Source organism: Phacochoerus africanus, chromosome 3, assembly GCF_016906955.1.
Source record: "Phacochoerus africanus isolate WHEZ1 chromosome 3, ROS_Pafr_v1, whole genome shotgun sequence".
Classification (NCBI taxonomy): Eukaryota; Metazoa; Chordata; class Mammalia; order Artiodactyla; family Suidae; genus Phacochoerus; species Phacochoerus africanus.
This window is the reverse complement of record NC_062546.1, coordinates 100703890-100717727: the sequence shown is the minus strand read 5'-3', so window position 1 is coordinate 100717727 and position 13838 is coordinate 100703890. Positions and strand designations below refer to the sequence as shown.

General features: G+C 38.8%; 1 protein-coding gene across 1 annotated transcript in view; it reads left to right on the top strand.

Moving 5' to 3' along the window:
- CSMD1 (CUB and Sushi multiple domains 1) overlaps nt 1–13838 on the top strand; it is a 1865356-nt gene that overhangs the window by 725164 nt on the left and 1126354 nt on the right. The gene's annotated exons all lie outside the window — the stretch shown is intronic.

Sequence of the window (13838 nt, the reverse complement as noted above, 5' to 3'; positions counted from 1 at the left end):
GGAAGAGTTGATTTTTTTTTATATGTGTCACATCAATCAAACATTTAGGATCCTTGGGGCACCTTCTTACAAAGACCCTATAAGCAAGTTTGAGGCTTTTTTCCAGTACTTACTTGGCATTCCTTGGGAGTGAGGTCTGATTAGAAAAATATCTATCCCTTTTCTTTCTCTTTAATTAGTAAAACTCTTCAGTCTTAAAAAGATGTTTTTGGAATAACTGAAATAGAAAATAAAATTTCTAGAAATAGAGGTATGATATGTACAAAATAAGGAGCACAAATCTGTCATTTAAAAAATCCACCAGTTTTTAAGAAGCATATGTATTTTTTAGTGTGGTATTCTGGGTGGAAAATCTACAGTAGTTGATATTTATGTGACATTTTCTCATTAAACTTGCAATGGAAGGAATTATTATTCCAATTTCTCTTGATAATACTCTTTGAGCAAAATATAATATTCAAACTCATATATCCATAACTTTTTTTGTCTACTTGACATGAATTTAAAGACTCAATTTTCTACTAACTTCATTCATGTTTGTTAAAATAAGAATGAGCCTTCCTAATTGCTTCTCGCTATTAGCACCTCAGTTTGTGGGGCTCTCATCACCTGTGAATCATGATATCATGCTGTGTGGCATGTTTCCCAGAAATGCTGAGACAAACATTCTCTTACTGTCCTTGTTCTCAGTTTACTATTTCAAGCTTGGTTGTTAAGGTTGAAGCACCTGGTCTATCTGGACTAAGCCTCAGTGGTTTGCTGGAAGTTTGCAGAGCACCAAATCCAATTGGCAAAGAGGGGGAAGCTCATCCCTATAGCACCTGGATGTCATCCTGGATGCAGATTCTTGGGGCAGTCTCCACCTCAGCTATCCAGACACTAGTGCACATACAAATAATCTAGAAGCTTGTTAAAATACAGGTTCTCATTCTGCAGCTCGAGAAGAGATTGAGACTCTATATTTCTAGCAAGTTCTTGAGTACTTTTAATGGTTCCACTTAGTGCAAATCCTTTTGGGTAGCAAGCCATCCACTTCCATTATGTATTTATGGGAGGAAACAATACTCACAATTCAAATCTGTAACACATGCCCCACTCTTTTCTTATTCTATCTTTACTTAATTATAAGGATGATGTTTGTTCATCTCTTTGCTTTCTTCCCTCACTTGATACTAAGTAGAATGATGATGTGGATGGATAGGTTTTCTTGTTTAGGGGCTTAGGTCATAGGTATATCATGGTGTGAGATGGAAATTTAATCCACCTGCAATATGATGCCTGTGTGTGCTTTGAGGAACCATGGTACTTTTCAGCGTTATTTTTGGTGGCTAAGGAAAAATATCATAGAGTAAGATGGATCATTTATTTGCCCATATGTTTATTTATGGGTATTTCTCCCCTTTACATTGTCTGGTGATGAACATAATACAAGCTCAGTGTTAAAAATGCAGTTATAAATAACTATTAAAAATTAAAAAATAAATAAAATTTAAAAAATTAAAAAAAATGCAGTTAGAAAATGGCAACATTGAGTAGGTAGTACTCTTTGGAGTCAGGTTTAAGGAGAAATGGAATATATAGAGGGAGGGGAAAGAGCTAAAGTGGATGACCAGAAGAATGATTGAATCCAACTCTGTTTCTTGGGTTCTTGCACAGCCTGCTGGGTTTTAGAAGATGTCAAACAGCTCTTTCAGCTTTCAATATGCTTTTCCCCACAGTGTTCAGGAATAGTTCATGAGGCCAGGTAAGAAAATGACCCAAGACTGGGTCTCCACTCCCCTCTCTCTCCTAGCTGGGAAGATTGCTCTTCCCCCTTCATCCTTGAGCAAAAGCCAACCTGCAAACACTCTCACTCCTTTTCCTTTCAAATCACTCAAATTTTCTGAATCTCCACAGTGAACATGTTCTGGATTCCAGCCAAAGACCTCATTTCAAGAGAGAAAAAGTATTCCAGACTTTTGTTAAAGAAAAAGTAACAATCTCATGCTTAAGAAAAACCACTCTGAGCACTTGTTACAGAATGGTAGGGCACATTTTCTTTAGGACTATTGCAGTATATGTAGGGGCCACTGAAGTAGGGTCTGAACACAGCATGCAAAGTGGAGGTTTGTAGCCATGAAGCAGGTGAAGAACAGTGGGTGGAAAATTGCTAAGAGGAAGTGTCAGGAGTGAGAGGTTTCTGGCCAAACTAACCTTATAGAGGGGGCACTTGCTGAAGGCAGTCCAGTGTGATTAGATCATCACCTTGGGGTTGGTTGGCAGGGAGAAACCTGATCAGTTATAGAAGGTTATTCAAGTATCAAGGATGAAGGAAGCCTGAGTAGCGTTCGATCCAAGAGAGAATCTTTATGATGCTTCTACTCAGAGAACACTGCCCCCTTGCATTTTAATACATTAGTGACTGTATTATATGTATCATTTTATATTCTGACTTTTCATTCAATACTTTATAGTGACCATTTTTCTAGGTTAAAAAAAAACCTTTAAAATATCCATTTTATAATATTTAACCATCTATATTAAGCTTTGGAGCAAAACACCTTGCAGAGGGTGGCATAGGCTTCATTCAGTGAATGGCCAGCCTGAGGTTGGGGTCTGTCCCGTGGAAAGGGCTTCTAGTTTCCAATCACACTAGGATGCTGTAGACTAGCAGGAGCCTAATATAGAAAGATTGAGATAGAGATTATACCTCTGTCTGTCCATCCGTCCACCATAAATCCACCTACCCATCTACCAATATCACGATCCATCCATCCATCCATCCATCCATCCACTCACCCATCCATCTATCCATCTTTGCAACCATCTGTATATTTGCTAATGGGCCTTTCTTTAAGACAACATAGTATAAGGAAAGGGAAACACTGATTAACAACATTTTTAAGGTAACAAATGAGTATTGGAAAATTGCTCTGCAGAAATCTGTGCTAATTTATGCTCACTCCAATTGTCCTGCTACAGCTTGAAATATTATGATAGATTTTCTTCTTTGCTCATTTGCTAGAGGGGGAAGTGCTGTTTAATTTTCAGCTCTTTGATTGCTAGGGAGGTTGTACAATTTTGTGTTTACTAATCACTTGAAATTACACCATTATGAATTTTCTATTCTGTCCTTAACCCTAAAGTATTCCCATATTGTGGTGTTTATAAAAACTTGCAATTTTATTATCTAATTTCCTTGAAAAATCACAATTCTTTCCATTCAAGATTTTTAAAATCTATTATTCTGAGAAGCATATCTAATTTGTAGACTCATGTCAATAAAGACTGTTGTAATTCTTACAGCATTTTGAAAAGTCATAATGATGCAAAAATTTTGCCTGCGTATGTGAGTTATTTTTCTTCTTTGCTTTCTGGGAGGCTGAAGGTGTAAAAACAAGGGGCAGACAAATTTGTCATATTTGTTTAGAAGACTGTTTTGTATTTTAATCCCTTTGACAACTTGAGTTGTTTTGTCAATTAATAGAGTTGTAAAGTAACTTTTGTGGTGAAGACACCTCATTTTCTTGCCTTCTATCTCCTTTTTTTTCTGTTCTTCTTTTAAAAACACCACAAATTCTACTGATGTTAGTCTGAATGGAAGAAACATTGTTATTGTTTTCAGAAGTTAAGCACTGAATTATTTCTACTTTATATAATGATCTTCTCAACTTGTGTTTTGGGTATTTCTTTAGGGCATGCTCTGTGCCATCCATTGAGCTGAGGGCAGGGCATGCAGTGGTGAGTAGGTGACATCCCCACCCCTCAACAAGGAGACAGACAGTCAACAGATACAATGGGGCTGCAAGAAGCAGCATAACTGATGAAATTGCTTTGCCCACAAAGGACCCACTGCTATGAGAAAGTATAACAAAAGACACTGAATAAGGCCAGCAGGGAGAGTTTCCCTGATATTCACAAATGAAAGTGAAGATAAAGTCAATTAGACAAGACTTATTCATCTTATATCTGAAAACTTGGACCCTTAGACCAATATCTCATCACTCCCCTTCTCCAGCCCCTGGCAACCACCATTCTGCTCTTTGCTGCTGTGACTTCTGTAGTTTTAGTTTCCACAAGGGAGACTCAATGCACACAGGATGATGGAGTTAATGATACTGTATTGCAGACTTGAAATGGACTTAGAGAGTAGATCTCGTGTTCTCGCCACACATGCACCCACATGCACATGCTATGTGAAGTGACTCATGTGTTAGTGAATGTGACTACGATCATCACTTGACATGTTTATGTATGTCATAACATCACATTGTTCACCTTGAACATGGACAATTTTTATTTGTTAATCATTCTATGAAGCTGGGGAAAATGTTAGGCTAAAGAGTGAGAGAAAATAAGTTAGGCCAATGAGGATGGACTGAGATGAGATTGGTTAGGGCCCTACAAGCTGTATGAAAGGTGGTGGGCCTTATTCTCATGCAGTGGAAAAGCAACGATAGTGTGGGGATTGGAAGCCAACAATCTGGGCTTTATTTGTTTATGAAGATGGATTGCATTACTATCACTTGATAAAGGAAGTGGCTTGATGCAAAGACCAGTTAGCAGGTTGTGGCCATCAACTAGGTGAGTTTGCATGGGGATGTTGGTGGGAGAGTTATGAACAGAACAGAGGTGATTTAGAAGTTATAATTGTCAGAACCTGGCAGTATAAACTAATTTAATGTTTTCACACATTTGCATGAATAAATCAACTTCTGTAATAGATTCTTGGCCTTCACACACACAATAGGTAATAGAAAAAATATAACTTTTTAAAAATTTCACTTATAGGAAAAAATTAAATACAAAGACCACAGGAAAAAATAAAATAGCAATAACTGTTTTCAAATTTTGTTATGCTGGGAATAACATTAGGAGATCTTCTCTGAAATGTATAAGTTTAATATTTGTGGAAAGGTACTGAAGATGGGATTTCATAGCCATCCACAGGGTTAGGGAGTTTCTTTTTGAGCTATAAGATAAAATAAAAAGGCATGAGGTGGAGCCATCTAAAGCCCTTGGTGAGTTAGTTTCTGGATCCTTCCTGCAGGCTTTTATCATTTCATTTCATCTCAGATCATTAGCTAAGATTTAGAAGTAAGTTCATAAGTGGACCTCACAGTCTGAAGAGAGAAGGGCTGCATAAACTGCTAAATTGTGATGCTTATTGTGGGTGGGGATTTCTAAGCTTTCTGTTTTTTTTTTTTTTCCTAGCGAAAATGCAGCCACACCACAAGTTCAAATTGCCCAGGACTCATTCTAAGGATCAAAACAGTCTGAGGCTTCCCTGTGAAAGTGCCCCCAACAGATGAGGGACAGGTTTGTAGAGGCCAAGTTCCTGAGCAAAGTTTTAAAATGTGGGCACATGAAAATAAGTTGTCATTAACCCTGTGCTATGATAAAACGACAACAACAAAAACTGACGAACTAAAGGAAAAAAAATACTAATAGTAACTGAGATCCTAAGTGATTCTGTTTTCATAGGAATCTTGATTTAAATATTTCTCTTAATTTTTGTAAGAAAATTTTTTTTCTTTCATAGATGTTTTAATGTCTAAGTGAAAAAAAAGTGCTTGATTTATTACTGAGATATATCTAGTCCTTTTCTGAAAAGAAAGAGACCTCTCAATGAGTATTTATTATTAAGAAATCACTGGGACAAGATTTTGTAGTTATCTTTACTAATTTAACCTGATTTTACCCATGCAAACAGCTAACTCAAAGAGGGTCATGTTACTCTGTCTTCCTTTTCACCCAAAAGATAGTGTAGACAAACTCAGGCAAACTATTATGAATGTTGTCATCCCTACTGTGAATATGATTCATATACATAGGACAGTAGGGCCATTTTTTAAGGAACCACCAGCCTCCTTCCACTTTAAAGCAATGCTGTTTTCCAAAAGTAACACAAGTAGATGATTATGCCCCCAGTGACCATGCATGGAGTGTTAGAGTGCTCAGGTGAGCTTGGGAAACTCCTTCTAGGGGTTGCAGGGGGGAAGGGACTGACTGTAAGGGTGTGGGGAGCACATAGGAGGGAGTAGGCTCAAGAATCAGGGTACAGAGCACCTGCAGCTTGAGGGCTCATGGACAGGTGTGGCCTGGCAACCCCACGTCCTGCTGGGAGAGGGCGATCAGGTGGGGCCAGTTCTTCCAGGTGAGAAAACAGCTTTGGTGACAATGCCACCAAGAATTGACGATGTCAGCATGAGTCCCCAAAATCCAGATGGGGCTGTTCACAGAGGGGAGTAGAGGCAGGTCTCCAACACACCAGAGCACACCTCACCCACCGTGAGGGGGTCCAGGGTTTAGCAAGACATCTTATTCCTGAAATGAGGTAGTCTCAATTTAAAGAAAATGCTCCCCAGGGTTCTGTGATGAGTTTGATGATTTTAATTGAAAAAATTGTTTCAATCCAAATCTGCCATAAACAAAAACTGGGGGGCATAAACTTAAACATGTTATTTTTTGTTGAAGTATAAGTGATTTATAATACTATATTGGGTCAGGTTTATAACATAGTGAATTAGTATTTTTATAGATTATATTCCATGAAAAGTTACTACAAGATAATTGTTGTAATTTTGCTATGCATATATGCATGCAGCTTATCTGTTTTATGTTTTATTCTTTTATTTTATACTTCTTAATTTCATTCCCCTAATTTGCCCCTCCCCCTTTCCTCTCCCTGCTGGTAACCACTACATGTTTTCTGGATCTAAGTCTATTTATGTTTGACTATATACTTTTGTTTATATGATTTTTTTAGATTCCACCTATAAGTGATATGTAGAATTTGTCATTCTCTGACTGATTTATTTCACTAAGCATAATATTCTCTAAGTCCATCCATGTTGCTGCAAATGGTAGAATTTCCTCATGGCTGAGCAATATTCCATTATCCATATTCCTCTGTTGAGGAACACTTATGTTGCTTCCATGTCTTGGCTATTGTAAATAGCGCTGCTATGAACATTGGGGTGCATTGATCTTTTCGAATTAGTGTTTTTGTTTTATATGTGGCTATATACCCAGGAGTAGAATTGCTGAATCATGGTAACTTTATTTTTAAATTTTGGAGGAATCCCCATACTGTTTTCCATAGTGGCTACACCAATTTACATTCCTGCCAACAGTGCAGGAGGGTTCCCTTTTCTTCATGTCTTCTCCCAGTATTTGTTATTTGTAGATTTTTTTTTTTTAGTCTTTCTGTCTTTTCTAGGGCTGCACCTGTAGCATACGGAGGTTCCCAGGATAGGGGTCTAATTGGAGCTGTAGTTGCTGTCCTATGCCACAGCCATAGCAACATGGGATCCGAGCCAAGTCTGTGACCTACACCACAGCTCACAGCAATGCTGGATCCTTAACCCACTGAGCGAGGCCAGGGATTGAACCTGCAACCCCATGGTTCCTAGTCGGATTCATTAACCACTGAGCCATGACAGGAACTCCTATTTGTAGACTTTTTAACCAGTTAATATTTTTTATTTAGGAATTTATGATACTTGAGAAAATCCAGATTTTAGAACCATTAATATCGATTATTACCTCACCCTGTTAGCAAGAGTGGTGGGGGCCAGGGAAAAGTATTCTTTTTTTTTTTTTTTCCTTAGCTGTTTATGCTCTATAGGAGAAGATTATGACAAATTTGACAAAATGTGTTAGGACTTTGTATACATTTCACCTAGGAACTCAAAATGTGCTTGCTGCTAATTTGTCTTATATCCCCATCAGTATGGTGACTGTGGACCAAAGTGTTTATGTGGCATATTGCCTTAGTTTTTATGAAACTGCAATTACAGTGTGAATCATAGCTTTGATCAGAGAAGTGAGAAGGATGCTATGTGGTTGTCCCAAACAGCTCACATTCACCAGGGCTGACTGCATGGAAGCTCTTTGGCCTGTAGGATATATGCATTATCTTGTTCACTTAATCCTCTCCATTTTATAAATGACAAGATGGAACTCCTTTAGAGAAGTTATGTGAGGTGGGCACATCCCTTAACTGGGGACTGCAAACCGTTTTTAGATTCTAAGATTAGATTTGTAAGCACATTGAGTTTTGGAAATTACCGTTTTTAGATTCTAAGTTTAGATTTGTAAGCACACTGAGTTTTGTAAATCATACACTCACCTAAACTCTTCACCAGATTATCTCCAATTATCTGAGATGTTCTAACCCATCCTTAGAGCCACTTGATCCCATTTTCAGATGTCACAGTTCTTCCTTTGATGTGGGAGGGATTGTCCTTGATAGCTGTAAGATGGGTGCTCAGTCTTGTCTGCCCACTGCTTTCCCAGAGGCTTAGAATTTATATTAGCGTGATCGTGCACCAAAGGACCATACTATTTCCCCAACCCTGATATCTGTAAGTATCTAGATCTCTGTGCCAATTGCAAATAAAGCCCCTCAGGAGGAAAGGCAAGGGGCCACATGCAGACCAAGGAATACCAACCGAGTGTATCCTGTTTTGAATGTGGTGCTGTGTTCCTGACGAGGCCTCTCTGGTAGCATATGGTGGTGTTGTCAAATTGTACTATTTACAGCTATGGGGCTGGGCTTGTAGGACTCATGGGGAAAAAAAAAAAAAAAAAGAACAAAAACAATATCCATTAACCTCTTTGCTCTGAGTCATTATCACCAATCAGTCTGGAGTTTGTTCTCATTTTGCTTTGCGTTTTGGCCACCAGGTAAATTCCCCAGTGACACAGATGGCTTGTTGGATGGAGCTCACCACTGAGCCTCTGGCCTGTCAGGCGGTTCAGCTGGTTGTCAGGATAAAAGGACGACAGGGCTGGCTGCCTCTGTCTCCTGTGAGCTTCTCAAGTGACAAATGCTAGTGCTTCAGAAACAAACAAACAAAAAGAGTAAGAGGAAAAATGCCTGTGAGCGAGTGGAGGGCAGTTACGTTCTTCATCTCACCTGCATCTGAGAGCTTAGATGTCACAGGAATCATTAGAATGCCTCATAGGAGAACACAGGAACAGGCTGCTCTGTTTTATTATTTTCTTTTCTTTATTAAAGTATACTCGATTTACAGTGTTGTGTTAGTTGGCAGGCTGATTAGCTTGGTTAGAGTGTGTGCTAATAAAATGTTGTGTTAGTTTCAGTGTACTGCAGAGTGATTCATATATATAAATTCTTTTTCAGATTATTATCCATTATAGGTTATTGGAAAATATTGAGTAAATTTCCCTGTGCTATGTAGTAGGTCTTTGTTGATTATCCATTTTATATGTTGTATTTTTTATCTGCTAATTCAAACTCCTAATTTATTCCTCCCCTCTTCCACTTTGGTAACCTTAAGTTTGTTTTCTATGTTTGTGGTCTATTTCTGTTTTGTATATAAATTCATTTGTATCCTATTTTAGATTCTGCATGTATAATATTTGTCTTTCTCTGATTTACTTCACTCAGTATGATAAGCTATAGGTTATCCTAGTTTCCGCAAATGACATCATTTCATTCTTTTTTATGGCTAAGTAATATTCCATTGTATAAATGTACCACATCTTCTTTGTCCATTCAACTGCCTATAGAAATTTAGGTTATTTCCATGTCATGGCTATTGTGATTAGTGCTGCTATGAATGTTGGGGTGCATGTATCTTTTCAAATTAGAGTTTCCTCCTGTTATATGCCCAGGAGTGGGATTGATGGATCATTTGATAGTTCTGTTTTTAGTTTTTTAAGGAACCTCCCTCCTGTTCTCCATAGTGGCTGCACTATTTATTCATCAGAATACAGAAACATAGACCATCATCTCAACACGCAGCTCAGTAGAAAGTCAGGACAGAACTGTACAGGAGGAGCACACAGGGAGATGTGGACTTAGAAGTAGCATCTAAGGAAGATTGCATGGGTTTAAGGCTCAGGAAATGGCAGGTGTTCACCCACCAGGCAGAGACATGGGTCATGGTCTTAGAGTAAGACCCGCTTCCATGAAAGTCTGGAGAAAAGTGCAGGGCAAGGTGGTTTGGGACCTCATTGGCTGAACACAGTCTGTGGGTTCAGCACATGGTCCCTGTGCCTGGCTGCTCCTACCCATGCAGACAGTCCTGGGGACCCTTCCCTCCACGTACTGTTCATTCCTGACCTCAAGCCTGAGCTTGGCTCTTGCCTTGGCCTTGTGTCTTTTCTATGTATCCTTCCTGGTCTTGTCGCAGGACACCTCCTAACTCTTAGTCCCAGGGAGAGGAGTCCTTCTTTGTATCAACCTCCTGCAGTACTCCCATCAGGATTAACCACTGATGTGTCTATTTCTCTGAGTGATGCTGAATGGTGACTGGGTGCCAGATGTGCTCAGACATGGGGTCCTAACAAAAATGGTCCATAGGAGAAGTTTGTGTTGGACTCCACCCTTAACTCCCCCTTGCTACTTAGAGTCTGTTGTCCTAGAATGTCCCCCTAATTCTTCCCCATGACCCTCAATATGTCCATCTCAGCAGCTTAAGACATTTAGGTTGACATGGTTCCTGCAGATAATCTTGTAAAGGGCTTCTACTGCCAATTCTTCAGGAACAGGTCCTTAGCACAAAATAATTAAACAGCATGTCCAAACTGATGAAATGTCAGAGAATTTTGAAGGGGTTCTCATTTCAGCTACTCTTTATGAGTTTCAACAGTGTTCTTATAAAAAGAAGTGTCTTAATCACCACGAAGCTCTGATGGTAGAAATGTTAAGTGAGGAAGAAATCAGAGGCTTTTAAAAAGTTCATATTCAAGTCAGGGCTCCTGGCTAGTTGGCAGCTCCATCCACACACAGGGCAGCTTCCCTTTCACAACAGTGTTAAACTCAAAAAGCAAAAGCAAAAACCCAACTGGAACAATGATATGTTTTCCATATGAATGTTGCTTCTTCTTTTATTGAAATGCATGTCATTGTTCTTGAGGCTGGAAGGCTGAAGATGAGTGATGGCGTTTTCCAACTGTGCAGTCAAGCGCCGACCGCAGAACAATGCGCTTTAATAAACCTAGTGCAACGTATCCGGAGGGCTTTGATCAGCAGGTGCGCCTGGGCATCACACTACTTCTCTTTTCTTCCTGTTTCCTTCTTTCTGATGAATAACCAAATTAGACTGGATGGCAGAAAACTTCTTGCAACAGAGTTCGTGTGAACTTCAGTATCCTGATTTTACTTTCACCTTCATCTGAGAATTTGCCTCCAAAGAAAAAAAAATAAAATAAAACGAAGGAATAAAAGGACGTCTGTCTCTTAGATTGCAAAGCACCTGATGTTCAGGTTAGTCTCAGCCTCAGAACTGACTTTGTTCCTGAAAGCAGTGGGTTAGGACAGTCTGGTATCTGTTAAATGCTGCTCAGTGTGAAAGCATTCCTTCAACTCTTACCTCATTGCTTCTGAATCTGGGACACACCTTCCAACACCATCTCCTTTAGTCCTAAGTGGAAATAGCAGGTACAAAAGTAAGCCTTATGACCACACACCCTTCACCTCATTTCCTTTAAGACACAGAACTATAATTGGAACCACAAGAGTCACCTGGATTTTCCACTTTGGAGTGGAGGAAATCTGTGTCATTATTCTTTGTGCATACTGTACTGTTGAGGACACAAATGTTTCTCAATACAATCTGATTTTGAAGTAGGGGAGAGAAAAAATAATGCATACATTAAAACAGCAATCAGATATTATGTGGGAATCTTGAAAGGATCAGAAACTCAGATGAAAATACTAGAATAATCACTCCACTTCCCTTTCTTCCACTTATAATAACTTTTGGTGTCAGGCCAAAATATTGTTTCACACCCAGGGCATCTGTGGGTCATTTTACCCTACAAAGTCACAACCATTTACAAAAAAAAAAAAAAGCAATAAAATTTTCAGCTTTCATTTAGGTGACTTCCAAGTAGTCTGAAATAGGGAGAGAGGAGGGAGGGAAGGAAGGAAGGGGAAAAGGAAAAGGAAAGGCGGGAAAGAGGGATAGATGTGTTCTGTGTGTGATTTTCGCAAGTGTTAGCAGAACACAGACATTTTGATCTGAATATGATACTTTGTCAAAAATTTCTATAGCTGTGTCAGATACGTTCCTGTTGCTAAATGGAACCCTGTCCATAAGGGCCGAGGATCTGGGTGGGCTGACAATGTTATTTCCTTTTGCAATGACTCAGCATTGGGAACGGCATTCTTAAGATTGGACTCATAGGCACCAGCCTGCACATGCTGGTTCCCAGTCATAAGACTGTGGTGCTGAAAAGGTCTGCAGTAAGGAAGGCAGTGGCTGAACTTCTGGAGGGAGGTCGTGTACAAATTTAATATCATCATAGTAGCAACAACAATAGTGATACATAGAATGGTATGTTTGCTCAGCCTGTAACCAAAAATAGAGGATTTTCTTCTGGTTTTGTGTAACTGAGGGAGAAGAGAGAGGACTGGCTCTGGGAGGGCTCATGGTTTGAAGTGATGCTCCCCACTTCTGTCACTTGGGTAATTCATTTGTGACACCTCCAGAAGACAAATATGATCCCCTTCTCCCACATGAAGAAAACCAGCATGAAATGCTGGTGACTGACTGAGATCCAGTGTGAGGTTGGATCCATCCCACATCTGAGCCTTGCGTCACTTGCAGTTATCAGTGCCCCTGGAAGAGGAAATCCTCCCAGAGGGAGGCATAGAGCATGTGACCAAGGTGGAGGTGCTTGACTCCTGTGCGTTTGACACACTCTGTGTACGTACATGTAGATGTCCTGTTACTTCTCACAGTACTCTTCTCTATACTACATCATTATCATGGTCACTTTCAGAGGGGAGTTAACAAAAGACTTTTCTTTTTCTCTTCTTTCTTCAGATACAGTTTAGTGCCATAATGTGTCTGTTACAAAAATGAATGCTAGTTAGTAATGTTTAAAATTAAGCCACCTAAGCAAGAAGGACTAGGAGAAAATTGGAGATTTCAGGAATCATAGAATATAATACTAAATGATGCCATTAGTGAAAACATAATCTCTTGTTCATACTACAAAAAATAGTGACAATGTAACAACTGCTCCAGTGGGAGGTAAAAATTAAGTAAAAGTTTTCAAATGATGAGATTTATTTCTGTAGCTTTTTAATTGGTTTTCTTTCTATATTTATAGAGCCATTAAAGGTCTGGAGAAGCTGCTGAAATTCTTTCAGTAATGTTTTATTATATTTATAGAGAAAATTATGAGCTGTTTGGAAATCACAAATTTGGGGATTTGAAAACATCTTGGGACATGTTTCTCATGAATGCCAAAGTCCTGTTTTATAGTCCAGACTTCATTATCCAGCAGAATGGAGGAAGTAGTCCAATTAACCATATGCATAAAAAAAGTGGACTGTTTCCACTTTGAGTATAATTTTAATCATTGTTTATTAGGATGTAATTAAATAAGGGTTTTAAACCATGAGGTCAAAATGAGAAAGAATTTGAAATGATGTAAGAGCATTTATTTAATAGTTGTCTAAACTTGGGAAGGTCACCTGAATTCACTGCACTGATTTCTTTCTTCTTCTTTTTTTTAAAAACTATGCAAGGGAGAGAATTATATACAGCTTGAAGTATGGCTTTAGGGGTTGCATGTGTTTGTAAATGTAAGTCATATGAAAGCAACCAAAGCAACTGTTAAAGAACTCCTGGATCTTAAAATATTTTGATATATTAGCTCATGGATGGAAGTAGAGATTCTCATACTAAGTGAAGTCAGAGAAAGACAAATACCATATGATATCACTTATATGGGGAATATAAAATATAGTGCAAACTAAATAATTTACAAAATAGAAATAGACCCGCAGATGTAGAAAACAAAAAAACGTTTACCACATGGGAAATTGGGGGTGAGGGAGGAAAATTAGGAGTTTGGCATTAACAGATATA